At 48.4% G+C, this 17,232-nt stretch overlaps 2 non-coding genes across 2 annotated transcripts; one reads left to right on the top strand and one right to left on the bottom strand.

Annotated features, from left to right (window-relative positions):
* Positions 1-223: 223 nt before the first annotated feature.
* TRNAS-GCU lies at positions 224-305 on the top strand. The gene has a single exon. It is a non-coding gene; the product is annotated as a tRNA-Ser (tRNA).
* A 1,942-nt stretch (positions 306-2,247) lies between these two features.
* On the bottom strand, positions 2,248-2,329 carry TRNAS-GCU. The gene has a single exon. It is a non-coding gene; the product is annotated as a tRNA-Ser (tRNA).
* Positions 2,330-17,232: the final 14,903 nt, after the last annotated feature.

A 17,232-nucleotide genomic window follows, 5' to 3' on the forward strand; every position in this document is an offset into this window, starting at 1 on the left:
CGTGCTGCCCTCTACAAGCTCATACCAGCTTGTGCCAAGCTCGTAGAGAGAAAGAAGTCCAGTGTTTCAGATGAATGGAGGAACTCCTACCCAACAGACAGTCCTGAACCTGCCAGTCCTCCCTGTTCACAAGTCTCAGTGGTGGTGGCGGYGGCGGTGGCAGCAGTGGTGGCAGCAGCCACCACAGCCTCAGCTGCAGCCACAGCTGCAGCCACAGCAGGCTGACGAGGTGGCCGAGTGGTGAAGGCGATGGACTGCTAATCCATTGTGCTCTGCACGCATGGGTTCAAATCCCATCCTCGTCGTCGGAGCCCAGGGACCAGCCCAGAAGGAGCCTTTTGGAGCAGGGGCTGCTCTTCCCTCGCTGCTTCTGACAAGTGCCCATTGCCAGGCTCTTGTCTACCAAGCAGGGCAGGTGACACCTCCCAGGAAGGGAGTGTCCTCCCCACTCTCTCCCCACCTCCAGGGTTTGCACAGTCCCATCAAACACAACGCCTTTCGCGAAGCCTGTCCCTGGCCAGTCTGCTCAACAGAGCTCCCTGGGCCTGCGATGAAGCTGGGAATGGAAGGGAGGCTCCCTGGGCCTGCGACAGACCCAGGCCTTTTGAAAGGCTCACAACACCTCTTTACACTCTTCTTCAACGCTTCCAAGAGGAATAAGTAGGAGTAATGTCTTGTGTAAACAACCTTACTCTGAACGTTTTGAGAAAGACCCAAAAGCTAAGACAGCCAAAGCCAACAAGATGGACTGGCCTTCATAGCTTCTCTAAAAACTAGTTTACAAGTATGCTGCCTTTTTGGCCCCGCTGTTATGTCCATTACTGGAAGTTTCTGAAATACAGAACTGGAAGAGCAGAGCTGCCGCTACCTGCTGGGGCAGGGATTTGGGAGCCTGTTCTTTGGAGGAAGGTATGTACCAGAGGCCTGGGACCTGCTTGTCACCCAGGTCTGGAGGATACATTCAGACAAGAAAAAAAATCATACAAAACAGCCAAATCAAACAAAAAAAAAMCCCTCCAAATGACAAAAAGTTGACTCTTCTTCCTTTGAAAATCATCATTATCATCATTACTATTATATTAAAACAAAACAAAACAAAACAAGAAATCTGTGAGTCAGCCCAAAGGGTATCAGAGATATTTTACCCAGGGTGCCTTGCACTTCAGGTTTTCAGTCCCATCCCTTTGAAGGGACATTCGACCAGCTTGTCAGGCTCAGCACACTGAAGAAAGGAGGAAAAGGGACAAAAACTATCACATCACCACCAGGGTGCCTTTTTACCATCAAAGGAAATAGGAATCGACCTCTCCATTCACTAATGGAAGAYGTGGAAGGAGGAAGACAGCCTGCTGCAGGGAGGAGAGCCCAACGTGTCAGAAACCATGGTTTGATTCCCTGATGAAGATCAACAGCTGATGCCCTGCTTCTCTGGCTCCTGCTGGTGCCACGAGTTCTGGCCTGTGGCTTTTCTGAGTCTCTTCTGCCAACGCGGCCTTCACATGGGAGTGTGGGGAAGGAGGGCAGGAAGAGCAAAGAGTTCCTCCTGCAGAGGGAGGAGAGGGACCAGGAGACAGGCATACACTTGGCATATACATATACTTGCTTCCTGGGGAGAGCAAGCTCTTCAGGCACAGTGCACTCCAACAGCCCTTTGCAGAGCCCACGGAAGTGTCTGCAGCCCCCTGTCATGGGCACAGAAAGGCTTAGGGAAAGAAAAGTGCTTCACTGCCACAGTACTGGTCTCTGAGTGATTCCCCAGAATGGTGTGGGCCCTGGAGGTCAGGGGCCAATTCCCTGGCCTGGTAACTGGGGGCTGTGACTTCAGCTCTGCGGCACCCGTGTGCAGGCAGGCATCCTAGTTTCTCCCCTTCTCTCTCTCTCTTGCTGAAAGCACACAGGAGACCAGGGGACAATGTGCTCTTTCTGGCTACTGCCTGGAAGCCCCTGCCACCTGCGGCTCAGATTCCCTGAGCCCTCCCCTCCCGGCTTCACCCGGGTCTGTCGCAGGCCCAGGGAGCTCTGTTGAGCAGACTGGCCAGGGACAGGCTTCGCGAAAGGCGTTGTGTTTGATGGGACTGTGCAAACCCTGGAAGGGGGGAGAGAGTGGGGAGGACGCTCCCTTCCTGGGAGGTGTCACCTGCCCTGCTTGGTAGACAAGAGCCTGGCAATGGGCACTTGTCAGAAGCAGCGAGGGAAGAGCAGCCCCTGCTCCAAAAGGCTCCTTCTGGGCTGGTCCCTGGGCTCCGACGACGAGGATGGGATTTGAACCCATGCGTGCAGAGCACAATGGATTAGCAGTCCATCGCCTTCACCACTCGGCCACCTCGTCAGCCTGCTGTGGCTGCAGCTGCGGCTGCGGCTGTGGCTGTGGCTGCGGCTGAGGCTGTGGCGGCTGCTGCCACCACCGCTGCCACCGCCGCCGCCACCACCACCACTGAGACTTGTGAACAGGGAGGACTGGCAGGTTCAGGACTGTCTGTTGGGCAGGAGTCCCTGCCAGGAGGGAGGAAAGGACTGAAAAGCGCAGTCCTCTGCTGAGCTCCTTCCCCAGGCCAGCAGGGTTGGTGCAAACAGGTGAATAAGGAGGATGAGGGACAGACTGGTCCTTCCCGGGGAGCCAGGGACCTGTCTCATGGAGGCAGGGTGCAACAAAGTGTGGGTGGGGCAGGCAAGGAGAGCCCAGCACAAAGCAGGAAACTGCAGGGAGGACCCACGTGGAAGCAGGAGGAGGCTAAATGGGACCCCAGGAGATCACAGGAAAGGTAGATTTTCAGGTATCAGGACAGGAGTAGCTGTGGTCTTTAAGAAACCCTGTAGTGCAGTTCCCTYTGACATGGAGCCCTTCTGCAGAAGCTCGTTCTGTGGAATGAACAAAAGTCACTGTGCCTGGCCTGCGAATCTCGTATGGCCTACTTAGAGGAAAGCTAGCCCAGCTTCTTCATCGCCACCCTAGTCTCACCTGGGCAGCCTCAGGAAGGAGAAGAAAAGCAGAAGTACTCATTGACAGATGTGCTTGGTGATTAGGACATGGCAGACAATCTGAGTGAAAGACTCCCTGGCTGTGCCCTCTCTGATGGTGGCACACAGTCTCCACAGAATCCTTCAGGGGTGTCCATGAGGAACAGGGAGTTCTTTCTTTTACAGGACACCTTAGCCCTGACCGCTTCTCCAGGCATTCTTCATGCTTTGTCTTGTGGTGGGACATGCGTTTCTTTGCCAACAGGTTGGCCAGCCTGGTAAGGAGGGCTTTAAACTAGGAAAGACGGGGGAAGGGGAGAGTTATAGAGACAGGGTAGCTGGCAAAATGCTGCTCAAGTCGGGATGCCTCCAGCAGGTGCATGCAGCCAGGGAAGTGCTCACGGGACATGACTATGGAGGATCCTCTTGTATCCCTCCTGGAAAACCTGCATGCTTGATCACCTCTCTGAAATGCCTGTACACCAATGCATGCAGCGTGGGGAACAAACAGGAAGAACTAGAGATGTGTGTGCGGTCGCAGGGCCATGATCTCATTGCAATTACAGAGACATGGTGGGATAGCTCGCATGACTGGAGTGCTGTCATGGATGGCTACGTGCTTTTTAGGAAAGACAGGCCAGGAAGGCGAGGTGGTGGAGTTGCTCTTTCTGTGAGAGAGCAACTGGAATGTATGGAGCTGTGCCTAGGGGTGGATGAAGAGCRAGTCGAGAGCTTATGGGTAAGGATTAAAGGGCAGGCTAGCATGGGTGACACTGTTGTAGGTGTTTACGACAGGCCACCTGATCAGGATGAGGAAGTCGATGAGGTCTTCTACARACAGCTGGAAGTAGCCTCACGATTACAGGCCCTGGTTCTCACGGGGGATTTCAACCATCCTGACATCTGCTGGAGAGACAACACAGCTAGGCACAAACAGTCCAGGAGGTTCCTGCAGAGCACTGAGGATAACTTTTTGACACAGGTGGTGGAAGAGCCAATGAGGAGAGGTGTGCTGCTGGACCTCGTACTAACAAACAAAGAAGGACTGGTTGGAGATGTGAAGGTCGGGGGCAGCATTGGCTGCAGTGACCATGAGATGGTGGAGTTCAGGATCCTGTGGGGAGAAAGCAGGGCAAAAAGTAGGATCGCAACCCTGGACTTCAGGAGAGCAAACTTTGGCCTCTTCATGGACCTACTTGGAGGAATCCCATGGCTTAGGGCACTAGAAGGAAGGGGGTCCAAGAGACAAAGGTATAAAGGTATAGTAACTCTGTAACGGCCTCATTAGGGTGGAGTTCATGTCAGCTGAGGTTGTCACTCTGCTGCTCTCTGTTCTCTCCTATAGCTATAGAAATAAACAACTTCTGCTCTGACCTTAACTTAAATTGGATTCCAGTTATTCCACAACAGAGTATGGTGCCGTGATTCAGATTCACACATCCTGTTTCTCCTGGGAGGACCACAGACTGCTCCTTGCCGGGGCTCCCTGGCACCGCTCCGGGAGGTAAGGGACCTTTTGAAATCCCTATTGGAGCTTCAGCTGAGGGTCATCTGTAAGCTCCCATGGCACACTTGGACTGCTGAATCTGAACCTTTAATACAGGTCAGTCCAGAGACTAATTACCAGCTAGAAGAGGGAAAGCTAACTGTAATTCTGGTAATTCTGGTGAATCTGGTAAAATTAAGGAGAGGTAGGTCAGGAAAGTCTGGGTTGCAGTTATAAATACTATATGGATGTGGAATGAATGACCTGACCTCAGGACAACTCTGAAACCATACACAGTTGCCCTGAGCCACTCACAAACCATACTGGTGATGACTGGTGTAACTTGAATGCAAGAGCATGTGGCGGATTGTGGCTTGATTGCCAGATATCCCCTTCCCTCCCTTGTCTCTAGTTCCAGCATGAGTCTCCCTGGGTTCCATTGTTAATGACGTTGACCCTAACCAACATGGTGGGCTTGGGCTAGACATCCTGACCAGGAGGACCCTTGTGTGTATTGTCTTTTTTCCCTTAAGTCTCTGGTTTTATTGTCAGGCTGAATAATCAGTTCAGTGGTGGAGACTTCGGGCTGATATTAAGGCTGCACAGGTTTCTTCTGACTTTCCTTTGTCTCTCCGAGTGAGTGAGAATGCTAGCCGGACAGTCAAAGGAAGTCCCAGTACCCCCAAAAGGGACTCCAGCATAGTATACATACATGTGTTACTCTCCTAAAACCTGCAGGTATTTAGATAATTGCAGTTTCTGCAGTAAGGATGATCCCTCTAAGCAGTGACAGTGCACTTAAGGGGTACCTTGGAGTCCAGCGGACCTAAGGTATCCCAAGGTCAGGAGGATGAATTTTTTGATTGGCACAAGGAACCCTCCAAAAGAAAAATAGAATCTCAAACAAGTAGTTTGAGAGACTCTCAGGAAAAATTGAAATATTATGTAAAGCATCTTAAGGGGCAGTTAGAAAAACACCAAATCCCTACTAACCCTAGTGCTCCCTTATATCCTTTGCTCCCCAAACAATCACCCCAGAAGAGGAAGAGACTAAGGAGGATATTTTAGAATTTCCTTGCCCTCCCTTTATAATACCAGAGATGCCTCAAGCACCTCCAGGTTTTCAGGATATGCCTGATTTTTCTCCATTTGCTAGTAGAAMTAGTGATCAGCTGGGAACACTAATACGGGCACCTTTATGGGAAATGTCAGAACCAGAAGATATAGTCATTGTTCACACTCCATGGATCCCTGGAGACTTAAGAAACCTAGTCAACAATTTCCAGACATAAGGGAAGAACCTAAAAAATTTAGAGAGGAATTAGAGACTGTCATTAGTTGTTGCAATCTGAACTGGGCCGATAGGAACCAACTCTTGTGTGCTATTATGCCTCTTGAAGTTGGACAGTGATTAATAGCCGAAGCTGATTGGCCTCTTCATGCTCTAGTTAATGATAAGGGACTTGTGGTAGCCTGGGATCACCTCCTTGAGGCTAGCCAGCAAGTCTGTCCGAGAAAAATGGATTGAGCTAAAATAAATAATTGCAAGCAGAATAAAGGGGAATTCCCTGCAGATTACAGGGATTGCCTTAAGGCAGTCTTTGACAGGCATTCTGGCATAGACCATGCTGCTGAAGGTGCCCAAGAGGCGGTGGCAGCTGCCTTTGTTCAAGGCGTAGCACCCAAAGATTCAAGAACAATTCCGATATATTACCATTGGGTGGCAGACTAAGCCTCTTGTTGAATTAGTTACCATTCCTAATAACTGCAATACATGTCAGGAGAGGAAGAAGCTAGACACCGAGACTAAACTCCTGGCACTGCAAATGCATTTTGTTCCTGGAAATATTAATAAAAATGGAGGAGCTACAAGACGCTGGGGCAGGAGAAGAGTAGGAATGGGAAGAGCCACGACTGAGGATTTGGAAGACCTTTTAGTTTTCCTAAAGATTTATGTCATTATTATAAACAGCAGGGACATTGGAAGTCAGAATGTCCATACTGACTTAATCATGAGCTCTTCTGTATGACAGCATACAGTAACCCTGATCTTCAACCCAGCTGGGCGGGGAGCCATGGGAAGCTTGCAGAGGGGTCGCCCAGGCGACCCAGCCCTCGCCAGTGCTGGCCATGATTTGCAYTGGAGAAATGTTTCAACCCCATCTGCCAACAGCTGCAATGAGCTGCTCCCAAAGGAGAGCAGTTTGGCCTTTCCCCACAGGACACAGTCACTGAACTCTTTGGCTTCCACTTCAGAGGCACGAAAGCATGTGCATCCATCACCAAGGCTCGGGGTGAGCAGGAAGCCACTGTGGAGTGGCCTGGCCATCTCCAGGAATGGCCTCAGTGCCCCCATCCTTGCACACAATGGGGTTTCTCTCCGTCTCGCGGTGGGTCCCTGGTTGACCATCACCTTCCGATCACTCCTGGGGATCTGAGGCTGCTCAGAGCTGTTCTGTGCCCCTCTGGGGGACAGACAACCTACACAGGCTTGGCTATGCTCCGAGTACCTCTGTGGCCCTGAAGTGACTTGTGTTTCTCAGGGTCAGCCTCAGGCCCTCCAGGAAAAGCCCCTGTCAGTTGCCTCCAGTGCTGCTCCACAGCTCAAGTCCCGACTGAGCGGTGGCCATGTTCCCCAGGAAGGGCAGCACGTGCACAACACCCACACATGGCCTGGAACTTCTGAAACTCTTTCCCCACAACTGGCACGAGACCTCAGGTGAGCATGGGTATGGGGAAGAAACCAAATTACTCACAAAGTAGTCATTTTGGTCTTACCCGGGATGAAAAGGGAGCCCAGCACATCAGACGAAATAGCAATGTCTTTCATCTACCAGCAGAGCTTTGCAAGACAAAATTACTGTTGCTGAACATGCTTCCTGTCCACATCCTTTTTCAGCTCCCTCAGGGCTCTGGGCCACAGTATAAAAGGGTGCGCAGCTCCCAGCTCTTCTATTCCCTTCTTGTGCCTTCCTCCCCTCAGTGAACTTGGTAAGTCTCAGGTCGTTCTGTCTCTTGTCTCTTCTGTCAGCAGAATTCTTTGCTTCCTGAGAAGTCTGAATCCTCATCCTGGTCTCCTCCCCTCCCTAAAGGATCCTAAACGGAGAGTTTCTATGTCCATGCCTGAGAGCGCGCTTTTCCCAAGGGGGACTGTTTGCACAGGTGGGGTGAAACGAACGCTTGCCAAGATACTGTAGGTCTCCAAGAGTGGGTCACCCCTGGTGGGTAKGAGAAGAGGTCCTCAGAGGTAGGGCACGGTGTGACCAGGGAGACTCAAACTACACATGGGGGACGGAAGCGGGGACCGCTGTGTCCTGCCAGAACAACAGCAGGAGGCCACAGCAGGCCCTCCTGCTGGACACAGCTGTCTAGAGTCATTCCCCATCCCAAACCCCGCTCCGCTGAGCTCTCCAGCACCCACTCGTACCAGAGGGAGAGGAGCCGAGCTGGGGATCTGAAATGGTGCAACAGCTTCTGCCCTCCACTCACTCCTGGCTCAGTGTTGCAGAGGCTCCTCTGTCCCGGAGACATGGCATGCTACAGCCCATCCCTGCCAGCCACCTACAGCCCAACTCCACTTGCCAACAGCTGCAACGAGCCATGCGTCGCCCAGTGCGCTGACTCCAGCGTTGCGATCCAGCCCTCGCCAGTGCTGGTGACGCTGCCAGGCCCAGTCCTCAGCTCTTTCCCAGAGAGCACAGCTGTGGGCTCCACCGCGTCGGCTGCCGTGGGGAGCTCTCTCAGTGCTGGCAGCGTCCCTGTCGCTTCTGGGGGCTCCCTGGGGCTGGGTGGCTTTGGGTGGTCAGGCCTGGCCCATGGGCTCTGTTGGTCCTTTGGACGGGGCAGTCTCTTCTGCTAAAGCCCACGGATTGCCTGCTTGGGAGCGAGCCCCAGCAGCCTCGAAACAAGGCCTGGAGCCAGGCCGGAGAGCAYGGCCACAGTCTCCAGAGGAGCCGAGCTCCCACCTCTCCACCTGGAAGGAGACTCCTGGGCTAGCTTCCCGCCTCCTGCCATCAGGCCTCCTTCTGTCCCCCTCTWCCTTTGCTTTACCTCATGCTGCCCCTGAAATACCTCCTCCTTCCATGCGTTGTTGGATTTGGTACAGACATCACCAATGGCAACAAGCGGTAAGTGAGTGCCTGAGGCTTCAGGAAGAAGGTGAGAGGAAGCAGCCACTCCCTGCCCAGCTCCCCAGGGATGGGAGGAATTCTCAGGGCTTTTCTGAACCCTGGCAACATACTGCTTGCATCTTCTGTGCGCTCCCCTCGCTTTTTGGTTCTCATTAAAGGCATCRTGCAACAGGGCTGGACACTGGTGGTGTTTCTTTCTCCTCTTGTCTCAACCCTCAACCTGCTCAGTGTGAGGAGGTGAGGATGCCTTTCTGACCTCACGTGATAGGTCCTGGCAATTCATGGAGTTGGAAAACCTCCTGCCTTTTCTCCCCCATGAGAAAGAGTCCTTCCTGCTACCCCAGCAGCAGCAAGGGAACCTACAGGAGCCAGCTACCCTTCCTGGCAGCAGAACCCTCTCTTTTCCTGGCCATGCACTCGGAAGCCTTGGGGTCACCACTGCGAGGCAAGCAGCCCCCCTCCTGCAGTCCTGCCTCCCACACAGACCTGCATCTGGCATCCCTGTGGGGAACAAGCTTTTACGTGAGCATCGCTTGTTTCAGTAGCGTCAGCTGCTCCCCATCGCCACACGCTATCTGCTCTGTCTGCTGACAGCACCTCCATCTCTGCCCTGCATCCCAGACTGCTTCCACTGAGCACCCCTCCGCCTCTGGAGTCATCCCTGCTCCTCTGAAGAATGCCTGCAGGACAAAGGCCCATTATCAACCCTGTGTGCTCAGAGACCACCTTAACAACCTGTCCTCCCTGACTTCTGTTTGCTATGACTTTGGGGTCAAAAGGGTGACAGCTCRAGCTTAGAGAAGGGTCACCACACACTCCCCTCACATGCACTTGGTGCTGGCCAGCTAGCCCATCTCTTCAGAGATTATTCATAGGGCTGGAGACTTCTTTAGCCTGGAAGGCCTGGAGGATGTCATCCAGCCTGTTGCTCCAAGCCAGGGTAGTTTCCGAGCTAGACGCACGTGCTCTTGGCCTTGTCCTGCAGCACCTTGACCATCTCCAAAGCTGGCGACTCCTCAGMCTTTCTGGGCACCAGCTCCTGTGCTGCCCCACTCTCACGGTGAAGGCCCTTTCCCTCGTCCCTCGTTTTTGGGGTTGCAGAGTTCCCATTCACCTTCATATCCCTGACACTTCTTCCTTACCCTTGCCAAGCAGGTGCAGCAGAGTGCCTCCCCTCGTGGGCTCATCCAGCATGGTAGACTGTTGTACATCGAGGAGTTAGTGATTCACATAACAGTTGACCTGAGCAGGCACAGGCCTGTGCTACACATTACTTGCCTGCAGGGTAAACTTACCCAGCTAATTGTAGYGGAGGAGCCTGTAGGCAGCTCCCACTTGGCACTGGTGATTATACCACCTGTGTGTCCTCATCTTTATCTAAAAGCAAAGCGGCATGTTCTCATATGAACATCCTTTTCTTGAACAGTAGGAATAACAAATAGAATTTTTTCTTGTAAGAAAATCCTGTAGGGGCCCTAAAGCCCAAAACGCTGGTGAACCTCACCACACAGGATCGGCACAGTGTGCCATGTCCTGACTGAGAGATCTGTCCAACACTGTATTATCTCAGGGTTCCCAGCACTGGAAGGGATGTAAGGGTTAATTGCTAATTTTTAATTGCTCTCCTATCATTGAATAGYTTGATTTAAACATCATATTATACTTCAAGATTCAAGTGGGCATTTCTTTTCCTGAGATCCAGAAAGAACCAGCACTTTCCCAGTGTACAATATGCCCTCCCCAAGGGCCCTAGAATAGCCCCTCAGGCTCCAGGGGCTATTCTAGGGCCAGCAATGGCCAAAAGCACACAGMCTGGCCCACCCTTGTTAGCAGTGACAGCCCCTGCCTCTTAGTATTTGGATGGGATGTTGGGGCAGARAAATGGGTTCACACAGATATCTGTAGCTTGGCTTGAAGTTAGGTAACTTTCCCAGTCCATGTCTCACCAATACATCTATTGGACACTATTCAGGAGAACCTGCTGAAGGCCTTGCTAAATTTACAGTAAACAAGATCCACCACTCTCCCCTCATGCACATAGTCAGGTCATCAGAGAGCTGTCAGACTGAGCAAGCACAATTTGCCCCTGTTGAATGTATCCTGGCTGTGTTAATCTCAACAGTCTTGCTGCACACAGAAAGGAAACACAGTTTATAAAGTCCAAAACTTAATTGTTAATATAATTCAAATGGTAACAGTCTTATCTAAGAATTACTGTAAATCTAGATCTAGTTATTGCAGAAATAAAAAAGAAAAAGTAAACACTTCTGTGACAGGAGAAGTTTCTATACTAATAATAGTTACAGTTGCTTTGCACATGCACCCTGGTATCCTCCTCTCTTCTGTACAGTTGTGCTCATCCTTCCCCTACCACTCTTGCTCTTGAGGCCAAAAGCACAAGGCTTCCTCAAGGAGATGGGAAGAGCTCTCGGCATGTGGACAGCATCCTGAGTTCTTTGCCGTGAGAGTGTGATCATGGTGACAGTTTCTTCCTCCTCATTCTAGGGACCACGTGGGGATATTTTTATACGTTTTCTATTGTGCTCTACCCCTTGTTCTTTCCTCACCTGCAGCTCTAGGTTACATTAATATTTACCTTAAATGGTGCATTTTAAGTAGGTTGGTTACTTTTCTTTGTTCTCTTTGTTACCAGTAAAAACGGTTGTGTCCAGCTCCAAGGTCTGCATTTCTTTAACTGACCACTGCTGAATAGCCCTGAGGTGTCCAGCGTTAGCCTCTGCCTTTTACTTATCATCCCAAGCCTATACTCCTCTATACTACATACTCTGTCTCCACTTTGAGGCCGCTGCCAGGCCTGTATTCCTATACAGACATCATAATAGAATAGTCATGTATTCCTCATCAGCCTTTATTCTATATATTCTGTATTTAGAATACAAATATGTATCTATATTCTATATTCCATTTTTTCAGAATATAAAYCTGCTTTCTACACCAGGCCTGTATCTCTCTACAGTACATCATGATGCTAGAATCATCAGTGTTTTCTTTTACATAGAGTAGCTACTTGYTACTGAGAGCTGCACAAAAATATGGTTACAACTTCAGCAAAAGTAAAACAAGTCAGGCATAACCACCTGGTCATTAGGAAAACTGCTGTTACRGCTAAACAAACTGAAAGAAAACTCCAGGCAGGCCAAGACAACCTCAAAGCCTGACAAGCCTCAGTCCTGAGGCCTTGTTAAGTCAGAACAAAGCTGTGGCCTGTTTCTCATAATGGCAATAATGTATTCCTGGGGTGCACTGTGATAAAGTATTTCAGTATGTTGGTGTTTGGATTTAGAAATTAGCATACTGGTTATAGGAATTATCCAGTATGTAAAATAACATATGGTTAGGTATGGGAGTATCAGTGAATATGGATGCAGGAAAAGCTTTTCTCAGTGAAGTGGGTGACAKAGTTAGCTCAGATAGCTGTAGGAAGGTGTACTCAGGCCAAGTACAAGGTTSAAGGAGAGGTATATGTGAATATGCAAATCAGCATGCAGAGTGGAGAGTCAGCATACAAATTAGCTAAACCAATGACTAAGATTTTTCTTTGGTAATGATATAGAGTCTTCTTTTGTTTGCTTTTTATAGATGCAATTACGTGCCTTGGGCTTTATTAGAAGAAATTTCTTAAACTTTTTAATTGTTGTACTTGAAGAGATGTTCTTAATGTGCCTCAGTGGACATTATTAGAGTCATGCACAAGTGTCAGGAGGAGTCATTARCATAATTGTGAAAACTTTTTGGTGATGAAAACTGGTAGCAATTCTTTCCTTCCCACTCAGGTTCCCAGAGGGAAAAGTCACCCCATGATCACATGATCAGCCAAGTAGGAAAGAGACGGTGTTTCAGGAAAGTGTTTAAAGATGTTYCTGTTCTGAGGTCCAGGCTTGTCCTCAAAGCAGCTGAGACAAACCACTGTGCAGGTCCCACAAGCAGACGCTAGGAGAACTGGGCTTGTTTAGTTCAGCAAAGAAGAAGCTAAGGGATAATCCAATAGCAGTCTACAGTAACTTGAAGGGGTAATGAAAAAGAAGCAGTAAGGCTGCTGAGACAACAAAGACACAACAGACACAATTGCCTCTAGGGAGGTTCAGGGCAGACATTCAGAAAACCATCTTTCAATAGAAGGAGGGTCACTGCACTAGAACAACGAAGTTGTGGGAGCTCCATTTTTGGAGATTTAGCAAAGCCATAACTGAACTTACCTTGTGTTGGCAGTAGTGCCACCTCATGCAGAAGGTTGGACTGCAGAACTCCAGAGATTCCATCCAACCAAAATTGAATCTTTGAGACAGAGAAGGGTCCCCTACCTTCTCCCATCCCCTCAGTTTCCCTCAGTCACAGCATGAGCCAAACTTCTCCTGAGATGTGTTCTTGAGGAGTCAGCTATGGKATTATAGAGCTGATGGTGGCTGGGACATGCACCTTGCTCTGGGATGTCCTTCAAGGTCGGGAAGAAAGCGTAGAGCAGCTGGAGAGCAACATGGAGGTGTCATGTTTCCCACAGTATCTGAGCTGCAATTGGCTGTGCCATGTGCTTACTTGATGAGAAAGAATACAAAAGGAGTCTGATCTCAGGGGTATCATATTTAGAGGAAAAACAAACAACAGAATAGAGATATATTTATATCTTTAGCAGTGAACACTGAAAACAGTATGAACGGATTTAAAAAAAAAAAAAAGCTTATCTAAACTGATTTTGGTTTGGACTAATAGGATGAATCAGTGACTAGAACATGTCCAAAATGAACAGCAGTGCAAATAGGCAAAGTCTGACAGAAACTTAGATAAATACCCYTCTATAAAACCATCTCACACATGCAAATGAGCTTGTACATGTTCAGTGTGGCTCAAGATTAATGCCTTGGCATTTAGGGTCTAAATGCTATCCTATGTCATTGGTAAAAAAAGCAGGATCTGAGAACCAAGACTTAGACCAACTGTAGTTCTGGGTAACCCTTAGGAAATCATTTGAATTCTCTGTGATGGTTCTGTTCCTTCTCTCCTCAGTCACATCCTTGAGCTCAATATCACTTCAAAGCCAGTTTAGATACAGACAGACCCCAGAGAGGGACAGGCCAGCAAGTTACCTTGCTGAAGGTCCCTCTARCTGGTGCGCAGCTGGTTCAACATGGAATAATCCCATGCAATAGGACAAGCTGGTCACCAACTGGATAGAAAGCAGTTTTGCAGAGGAAGATATGGGGTCCTAGTGGACAGCAATTTGAACAGGATTCAGCAGTGTGCCCTTGTAAAACTTAAGGCTGACTGCACACTGAGCTACATTAGCGAGAGTATAGTCAGGTGGTCCAAGGAAGTGATTAGTCTCTTCTGCTTGGCACTTGTGAGACTGCATTTAGAGTAGTGTGTCTGGTTTTGGGGTCCCCAGTACAAGACAGTGACACACTGGAGAGAGTCCAACAGAGGCCCCCAAGATGGTCAGGGGACTGGAGTACCTGATGTACAAGGAGAAACCAAGAGAACTGCTTTTGTTCAGCCTTAAGAATAGAAGGCTAAGGGGAGACCTTATTGCTGTCTAAAGCTACCTAATGGAATGGTGTAGTGAAGACAGAGCCAGACTCTACTCAGAGATGCACACTGGAAGGACAAAAGGCWATTGGCACAAGCTGCAACAATATCTAATCTTTTTTCAGTGTTGAAGTAGTCAAGAACTGACAGGTTGCTGGAAAATCTGTGAAATCTCCCTCCCCCGAGACATTTAAAAGTCAAATTGAAAAGTTCTGAGTAGCCTTCCTTTAGTCGACTCTGCTTTGAGAGAGACAGTTGCACCTATATCACCCTGTGATTCTATGAGTTTAGGTAGGCTGATAAAGTGTGCTGTGGAGTGTTTTCCTTCACTGTCTCCAAAAGCACCATTACATCTAGCTGTTCCTTTATATTCACCTGAGAGGTCTTCTCTGAGATGTCTCTGAGTTTCTGATACTTTACCAGGCTCTTTGTAGCAACCAGGTCCAGCACAGACACTGAGGGAAGACAACCATTTGCACACTCTACATCTCTATGCAGATTTTGGACCTCTCTTTGTTTGCTGGAAGTTGATTCTGGCAGGATAAAGCACAACTGAAGATCTCATCAGCTATAGTTGCAGGGATCTGGCATAGCTCGTCCATCATGTTTCCTGCTGCTTGCTCGAGGAAGTAAGGTTGTCTCTTACAACTCTATCTCAAGGGAAAGCTGTATCAAAATGGGCCCATTCCAGCCCTCTCTGCAGCCATAAGTCATTCTCAGATCTCCACCTCTAAGATTTCCCAGTCATTCCACAAACACCCAAATTAGCAAGATGGACACAATCTAGGTCTACCTTCAAGCCAGGCCACAGACATCTGTTTGAATTCATTTCTCTGCCCTGACATCCTATTCAAATACAAAGAGGAGGGGTCTGTTACTGGTAACGAGGGTGAGCCAGTCTCTTTGCTGACCCAGCTTCTCAGGTGGCTGAGAACAGAGCTGCAAACTCCTTCAGCAAGTAGTGGGCATAGCAATACCTACAGTATGGGCTGAAGGATTCTCCCACACAGAGCTGTGGTGAGAGGGAGACCCTGTTGCCTATTTAGATGGAGTTTAGCAGGTGTAGCTTCTTTCTTGGTTTGTCCTGTTTAGATTCTGGCTGCACGTCTCCTCTCAGCATTTTCTTTGCCTCCACCTCAACTGTGACCTCTCCAAGTTAGAAAAGAGCCTCATCCACCTTCCATCCAAGCTACTTGTGCATGGCACCAGGAAGAGGTTGCCTAACATCATGATATTTATATCTCAATGGAGGAAGAAAGACAGCACATATAGTGTTAAGATCTCTGGTGTTATTGCAGACTGTCTGAATGCCACAGCTATGCAAAAGAATGCCAGAGACAAGTGTGTGATGCATATTCACTGTGGGCTGAAGTCAAATGCTTCTCTGTCTCTCAGAATATTTCTTTCTCCTAAAATCTTTGTTTGAGCATTGAAATCTCTAAAGCACYGTTAGAGTCTTTCTGGCTAATATCAGTACTCTGCATTTTTCTTAAATGTCCCCAGTTGCAAGATTAACAAACTGTAACAGTTCTGAAAGCTAATCTTCCTTTCCAGAAGAATTGTTTCATCAGTATCACTGGCAGTTTTTCTGATCATTTTCCTAGTGAGGATTTTCCAGATGCTTAGTTAAAAAGGTGGCATTTTACAGCATGAGACATCACCTTCTTTGAAGGTAAACAGAATTTGCATCTTGCAGTCTTTTAATTAAACATCTCCTTAACCCATATGATGGTAAAAAAGCTGTATTGACTTCCAAGCAGTGATCTCATGTATACTGGATGCTATACTGATTTGACATTGTGTTGAATTAAACAACTCCTAGATATAGTGTTGAAAGCACAGTGTGACATGTGCAGTCTGGAGCATAGTAGCAAAGACAGTCTCCCAATCCCCTAGCTGAGAGAGAAAAGCATTTTAGAAGACATTGAAGAAAAAGGAAGCAGAGCTTGAAATGACCTTCTTCCAAAGAGGCTGAACAAATAACCCTAGGGAGAGGAGCAAGGCACTGAAATCTCATGTTTAGGAAGTTCTCAATGCAAAAAAATCTGACAGCTGTAAAGCTAGGATGATCATTTTTTGGGGGAGGCATGGATTTGAAGACTTGGTTCTTCTTCCTGGAAGAAAGCTTTAGCCACTAGTGCCACTTTGGAAGAAAGTTAAAGATGGACTAGGTTTTGGAGAGGGTGATGGAAGGCTGAATTGTCTCCATCCATCTGCAGGTAGCTGGAATGACTTCTCAGCTTATATGATTTAATGCCTTTACATTTTTCTGTGGAAACTGATATAACTTTCAGAACACAGTGACCACTTTACATTGGAAAACATGCATTTATACATATCTGTTACTCACTATGTAGTCTCTTTAGCTAGAATAGCAGATATGAATGTTTCAGATACAGGCATATTRCAAAATTCTCTGGTTTGGAAATCTTAAAGTAATGTGTTCTTTGCCAAGCAACTTTAACTTTGGCAGACAGGCCTATGCACCTTGATGCCCAGTGTCTTTAGCTTCTAGAGCAAGTTGGATTTACAAACTAGGTCTAGAAGCCCCCTCCTGTTCCCTCTTGAATAACCTCCCATCCTTATCCACTCTTTGTTCCCTGTTACTACTCTCCAATATCAATGATTAGCTATGATTTGTAAACCTATCATTCTCTCATTGGAGGTGAAAATCAGATGGTAGGATTTAGGTCATGTAGTCATTTAGCCCAAACAATAGTACTCAAAACTTACAATTGGGAGACTGCGATACCATTTTCTTAAAAGGCAAAAAGAGGATGATTCATGGTAAATCATTCTTCTCCCTAGAATCCCAAAGAACAACCCATAAATGTGAGTGCCAGCTTAACAGATATTGTCTCTCTGCAGGACTGTAAAGGCTGATCACATACCTAAAGTTGATAAGATTCTGAAAAGGCTGGGAAAGGCACATCTACTTTGCAAATACTGGCAGTGGAAAGCAGCCTGTGGCACCTGGAAGCACACTGCAGCAGCCTGTTCTGCTCTCCAGCAAGCTACTGCTCAGCAGTAGTTTTTAATCTCCATGTGATACAGTAGCTCCCAAGCCAGCTTGCTCAGAGACCTTATCCCAACATATACATGCATCATTTCTGTTGC

This window comes from Apteryx rowi, unplaced genomic scaffold (genome assembly GCF_003343035.1).
Source record: "Apteryx rowi isolate R43461 unplaced genomic scaffold, aptRow1 scaffold_275, whole genome shotgun sequence".
Classification (NCBI taxonomy): domain Eukaryota; kingdom Metazoa; phylum Chordata; class Aves; order Apterygiformes; family Apterygidae; genus Apteryx; species Apteryx rowi.